Source organism: Panicum virgatum, chromosome 1N (assembly GCF_016808335.1).
Source record: "Panicum virgatum strain AP13 chromosome 1N, P.virgatum_v5, whole genome shotgun sequence".
Taxonomy (NCBI): domain Eukaryota; kingdom Viridiplantae; phylum Streptophyta; class Magnoliopsida; order Poales; family Poaceae; genus Panicum; species Panicum virgatum.
Genome location: NC_053145.1, coordinates 50,360,830 through 50,367,897, shown reverse-complemented (window position 1 = coordinate 50,367,897; position 7,068 = coordinate 50,360,830). Strand labels below are relative to the sequence as shown.

General features: G+C 47.3%; 1 non-coding gene across 1 annotated transcript; it reads left to right on the top strand.

Annotated features, from left to right (window-relative positions):
- The first annotated feature begins 934 nt into the window (after positions 1-934).
- On the top strand, positions 935-1,041 carry LOC120657925. The gene has a single exon (XR_005668454.1). It is a non-coding gene; the product is annotated as a small nucleolar RNA R71 (small nucleolar RNA).
- The last annotated feature ends 6,027 nt before the right edge of the window (positions 1,042-7,068 follow it).

Here is a 7,068-nt window from a genome sequence, read left to right as displayed (position 1 = left end):
CGCAGAGTGCATGCTCATAGTATTGATAGAAGATTGAACAGCTGATCATGGGGACCCCTGGATCTTCTTGAATTGCTGCCACTAGGCCATCCCAAGTGTCATTTCTTGGGGGATTGTACCTGCCTGCATGGTTAGTTTGAGAAGTCTGCCGGGGAAGGTTGCCCCACCCGGTAGACACCATATTTGCAGTTTCAACGGGAGATTCGGGTTGCCCCAGGATCTTCCCATTCTTAGAGATAGGAGCAGCAGCAGCTAATTGAGCCAGTTGAGTTTCTATCATTTTGTTGAAACTTAGTTGATTTTTATGAGCAGAAGAAAGAGTTTCAACTTTAGCATCAATGCTTTCTAAAATTTTATCGTTGGTAGCAAGCTTTCTGTTTAAAGATTCATTGACTTTAGCTTGGCCAAAAACTAGGTCTCTCAAAGAGGGTTGGTTCGAATTGAAATTCGAATTGAAATTTGAGTTAAAATTGTTACCTCCTCCTTGGAATGGTGGGCATGTCTGTCCCCACCCCTGGCCTCCTTGTGGACGGAACCCGGTGTTGTTGTTGTTGATGTAGGCTGTGTCTTCTCGGGTCTCGGTGCAGTCATTCCCCGAGTGTCCACCGTCACCACAAACCTCGCACGTAAAGTACGAGTTTGTAGCATGGACAGGAACAAGCATCTATGGCTGGTTCCTTCATCGATCTTCTTCACTAGGAGGTCTAGTTTAGCGGCAAGCATATCCGTCTCCTTGACGGTATGCATTCCGCTATTGGTTTTGGGCTGGGAACATTCCTCGTTCCAGCCCTGGTTGGAGACCATCTTCTCGATCAAGGCCGTAGCCTTGGCAATTGTGAGATCAAGATAGGCTCCTCTAGCAGCAGCATCAAGATGGGCTCTGGATGTTGTCGTTAGCCCATTGTAGAAGCTTTGGAGCACGAGCCACTCGTCCATCCCATGATGAGGACAGGCGAGTATGTACTCTTGCAACCTTTCCCAAGCTTCTGGGATGGATTCCATCCCTGTCTGCTGGAAACTTGAAATTCTTCCACGCAGGGCATTGGTTTTGCCCAACGGGAAGAACTTAGCGAGGAACACCGTGGAACACTTGTCCCACGTGCTGACGGCTTCCTTGTTCTAATAAAACCACTATTTCGCCTTCCCTAGGAGGGAGAAAGGAAACAGGCGGAGCCTGATGGCGTCAGCCGTAACGTCCCGTATGGTTACAATCTTACAAAGCTCCAGAAAATTCTGGAGATGGGCGTTGGCGTCCTCATTCGGCTTGCCACAGAATGGGCTAGCCTGCACCATGTTTATGAGGCTGGACTTCGGCTCAAAGTTTACGTCCCCAACATCAACGTTGGGTCCAGTTGCCACATTGGCAGCTGAGGGGATGGAGAAGTCATGGAGAGTCTTCTCAGCCATGAGTTCAGTTGATGGTGGTTGGGAAGCTGGTTCGCTTGTCGACTGCGAGATCGGAGGAGGAACGACGCGAGGTCGGACCCTTCTCACGAGCTTCTCGGGATTTTCAACGAAATTTGTCGGCAAGGAGAAACCAGACATACACTACCCTATTTTCATCCAATCAGGAGAAAACAAAAAAGATAAACACACTAGCCTGTATAAGCAGTAGCTACCTCTTACTTATATTGCAATGTTTATGTACTTTAGTAAATATACTTTACACCTAGTGCCATCCCCGGCAATGGCGCCAGAAATGTTTGTTGGCATTTCTTAGCGTCGCCACTAGGAGTGGTTAGTTCCTAGCAACATCGCCTCGAAGATGCCGTGTGGTATGTCTTAACATTTACAGAAGGATCCGCAAGTGCACGGATATACCGTTGTATCATTTCACCTGGAAGTATTCAGGGTATCGTTATTTATATTTTCCCAAGGGATGGCTAGGTTGTGTAAAGTGTATTTACTTAGTTACATAACCATGACACGTATGAAGTAAGATGAAGACCACTGACTATACAGGGGTAAGTGATAAATGATAAGGATAATCAGGGGTAATGTGACACACAGAACAGCCAACTCTCATGAATAAAGAATAAACAAGCAATCCTAAAGTTAGTGGGAGCATAGGCAAAGATTCCTGTCATACTAATCATGTTAGTGGATAAGTTACATTAGCCACATTGCTTAGAGCTGCAGGTGCCGGGAAATTAGGGACATCGGGGAGAATGACCCGCACTGGAGAACATCTAGTCCCGTTTCATCTTTGCATGAACTCCTACACCGTACCCGAACGTCGAGGAGTACACTAACCAAGAAGCAGCTTCCCGGCAGACCGACAGGGCTGTCACCACCTGAGGTCAACCCTAGTCACACCATAGAGCACCGTCATACCCGAAGGATCCCGCATACTCGGGCACCATGCCCGCATATGAGGTCACTACCCTAGCACCCCCAGGTCCCCCACCTTTCGGATGGACAGGTAAGATGCTAAGGCAAGCCCGAAAGCACAACGAATCGATATCCTTACCCAGATTATCGGGTCTAAGCATGCAACTACTATAACTTGGATAAACATTGATCAAGACTAAGCAAACTATGAACATAGCAAGATAACCAAGAACGAACTCTGAATGATTAGCATAAAGAAAGTCAGAATACAAAGCCATACCAGAGGCCGAGGATTGCTCGCCGACCCCGAGGATGACTGGATTCGCTAAGAGATGAAGTACTAGCCTAGCTCCACTACCCTAAGGAGTACAAGTCACTAGAGAGTGTAGAGAGAGAGAGGCTTCAAGTGGTGTGTGTTGAGAGAGTGGTGGAAGGCCCCTTTTATAGTGCTTGAGGTCGGTTCCCGCCAAAGTTGTACATGAAAATATGGTCAACCGTCTTCAGGAGGATAAGATCGAGCTTCCCGCCAAAACTCAGCCTCAGTGGCTTACAGGTGGGGTCGGCCGACCCCCCCTTGGCGCCATTTTCCACCGACCTTCTCTGGTACACTGCCTGGTGGGTCCTGATGTCAGATGGTCGGTGCCGAGGCTTGGTTGGTCGGTTTGGTCTGGTTGGTGGGCCTCCTTTGCTCATGTTACGCAAGGCACGATCGTCTGCGACTTCTGTCTGCGTATTCATCGTGTTTTCGTCTTATTTCGGACTTGTGCTCCTGAAATCATAAATTCTCGACAACAACTGTGGAGCTAGGTTAGTGATACAAATATGCGAGTAAGAGGTATAGTTTTCCTTCTTAAATGAGTATAGTTGACAGTCATATTTCGCACTTAATGACCGTCAACACTTTGTCGAATGGTGCATCCATTTCAGGAATGGTACTTGCCGCCCACAGGTCTTGATCCCACAAGAAATCCACCATTTGCTAGCCCAAACATAGCTGGCTTGTCAATCACTCACTCTGAGTATTGACATCCACTCTTGCTAGTTATGTATCCCCGCAATCACCATCTCATCCCACAGAAGCTTCCCCATTCAAAACTCCAAAGAAAAATTCAAGATATTCTAGCAAAGGAGAGTGGAGTTATCTTCTTTAAAAAAAGAGAGAAGTCCACTCTCCATTTCAAGTGCAAATTATGGAGTTCAAATAAATTCAAATGGGAAGCCATCCATTCCATCCACTCCATACCCTCCAAAAAACCTCATGTTCCATGAGACCTGGATTTGGCTAAGTACCAACCCCGACTTGGATCACCCTTCATCTAAGCAATACAGGTAACCAAGGTATGCATACATCTTCCTACCCATAAACTCCACATATCAGCCTTAGAGATAGGAAGAAGATGGTCTTATTTCTCGACCATATGTGAGGATCATACACTCTAAGCGACTCAAGAGTACCATTGGGAAACCTGAACCTCTTTTGAAAACTCTTGAAAAAAAATTCGAGTTGGGAACCTAAACAGGTAGCAGGGAACATTCCGGTGAAGGTTGTTCAGTCCAACAACCGCTCAAGACCGAGGGATGAAAAACAAATACGCCCCATCTTCCAGAACCTTAGGTATGTGCCAATTTTTCATAAGTACATACAGGAAGAGTAATATGCTGTGCATAAGGTACCTGCAAGGGGTAAACATTGATGCAACTCCTGATCCACCGAGCCTCAGTTTAAGCTTTGCTTGAGGATGAGCAAAAGTTTAAGCTTGGAGGGTGTTGACGGCCATAAATTCACATTCTAAGCCGTCAACTTCTCGGAAATAATACGAGCTTTGCACTATGTTCCATTCATATTTTGTTTAATTCTAATGAGTTCCATGAGTTTTGGATGAGTTTTGATTTCAGGACTAAGTGTACCAAAATTGAGCAGAAAAGGGGAAAATCCCAGGCCTACCGGCCTCTCCTAGGCCGGCCGGCCTGGCACCTCCACAGGCAAGGCCCCGGCTTCAAACTAGTGATAATGTGACACAATCAAGAGGCTCTAAGTCGAGGGTTAGGCCTTGGTTCAACTGGAAACACCGAAAGGCCTCAACACTCATCCAAAGATCCACAAGGCAGCCCAACATCACGAAGATTTCAAGAACCCACTTCCTTGGAGAATGTTCAAGAGCAGAGCAAGGCCTTGGCCAAGTCAGAGGCCGAGATGTGCCAGAGGGAGGCCGGCCGGCCTCCCCCTGGCCGGGCGGCCTAGCAACTGCAACCGTCAATAGAAACCAACTGTCAACTAACTCCAGGAGAGGATCTGAGCCAATGTCTGAAAGGCGGTGGATGCGTGGCAGCATCCCTAGGCCGGCCAGCCTAGGGGAGGCCGGCCGGCCCCACTTGGAAGCCTCTCAGGCTGGGACTTGGCGTGGAAGCTAAGCACAACCGTCACACCTGCTTTCAACCGACGCTACCTGCAATAACTGCCAGTACTGACCTTGGGAGGCTATAAAAGGAGGCACCATCCATCACTCAAGACACACACCATTGGAGCTCTTCTCTTCCACTTATACTTTCTAGAGTAGGTTAGTAGCTTGGGAGTTAGAGTCGAGTCGAGCTTGCTCGGGATTCCGGAGTCGTCGGAAGTCTGGTATAGCTCTTGTATCTTTCTTTTGACTTTAATAATATAAGTAATCTTCTTTACTTTTTCGAGTTCAGCTTTACTTTTTGTAATCTTTTATTTACTCAAGTCTGAGGTTCAGCTTGAGCACGGAAGTTTTCCTTTAGCTTAGGCTAAGTTATCTCTCTTAGTGCTCAGGAACTTATCTTACGGGTTTTCTCGTCCGGACTAGAGTATCTTAAGTTAGTGCTCTAGGTTGAGGGGGATTTCTCTCGAAGGTCTCAAGAGAAATCCTAACACCGAGTGCAGACGTGGTGTCTGACCTTAGTGTTAGCTAGAAAGTGTGTTCCACCCCACGGAACCGTTGTGGTAGTCGGTAGGTGGTGACAGCCCTATCCGTCCTTTGTAGTCCACCACGTTCGTGTGTTTTCATAGCAGTAGTGCAGGTTGCCGTTGGACTCCCCTCTCATCCCTTTCTGAAGTCCTTCCTCTTTCAGCCGCCAAAGTAAGCTCTGCTTTCCCGAGAACTAGTTAGGTGTTTAGTCTGATTTAGAGAGGCTAGCTCGATAGTTCAAAAGTGTATCAGGTGTCTTAACTCTCTCGTTGTCCTCCCAGCTCTACCTCTCTAAGGTTTAGAATCTCCATGTGTCACTCGGTCATTGCCTGGCCATTTATCCTACCTACCTATCTGGCTTACCCCCGTCTAGTCAGTCGATCGATAAAGCTAGTACAGTTGTCAATCGATTTACAATACTCTTTTCCATAGTGCTTCCCTGAGGAAAAATACGATACCCTGGAATACTCCAAGGTGAAGTGCTACAGCGGTGATTCAGTGCGCTTGCAGAATATCTATTCTAATCGGGCATAAGAAACGCCAATACTCGCCCAGGTGGTCATACTACCCAAAGTCCATCCCCTGAAAGTTCTCAATCATCTGCTCAACTAAGGGGATCACTGCTACCTCTGGCTCTGGAGAGATAGGCGTGAGCGGTGGCTGAAGCTGCATGGCAGTGTGCATCCTCTTCTGATTATCCCTCAACTTCTTGTTATTCTTCCTCTCTCGCTCCTGGTTAACCAGAATGTCCCTCTGGTTCTTAATCATACCAGCAAAGGTTCGGAACATACGTCTGAAGGAAGAAGAAGACCTGTGAGAAGGGGAGGCATCTCTACCCATGTGAGGCACAAAGCCTCCTGCTGGCACCTCCTGCTGAGGCATATTCTCAGCGTGCTGGTTGTAGGATCAAGAACACCGACTAGAGGGGGGTGAATAGGCGGTTTAAAATCTAAAGCCAACAACACTAGAGAAATTTAATTAGTAATAAAGGAAAGCCCTATGTCAAGCTATTACTATCTCTAGATGGGTTTGCAACCTAGGGTGACAAGATACAAATCAAGCTCTAGTAAATTAAAATGCTCAAAGTAAAAGCAAGAATTAAAGTGAGCAAGAGAAGTAACCAAGCTTGACACAAGAAATTATCCCGTGGTGTCGATGACTTGCCGGTCACCCCTAATCCACATTGAGGTGGATTCCAAGAATCAACCGCTCCTCTATCAAGAATCTCTTGATCTTGAGCCGGCTTGAATCAAGGAACCGCTCCACACCTCGATTCCACTAGAGTTGCTCTTCACCACTCCGGTGAGGTGAGCACAAGACCTCTCACAACCGAAATCGGGGCTCCTCAACAATCTCCTTGGAGGTGCTCCACGAAATTCTTTTCTCCAAGCCATCTAGGGAGCGGCAACTCCCAAGAGTAACAAGTTGATGACGCTTGCTTGAAGTTTCCCTAATGCCACAAAGCTCAAACTTTTGATGCAATGCACTAGAAAACTCTCACACCCTCAAAAATGCAATCTCTAAGCAAGTGTGTGTGAGAGGGATGTCTTAGCTCTAATGTGTCAAGAACGCTGTCCAAATGGCCAAGAGACCCACCCAAAGGCCGGGCAATGGGTATATATAGACACCCCTTCAAAAACTAGCCGTTACACTCTTTTCTGCGAAGTTGCGGACCGTCCGCGTTTCAAAAACCGGACTGTCCGCCGTTATAAACCAGTGAGTCAGAGTGCATTTAATGCGTGTCAGAACTAGCCGTTAAGCCCTGGCGGACCGTGCGGGCCCCAGTGGCGGACCGTCCGCAGTTAAGAGT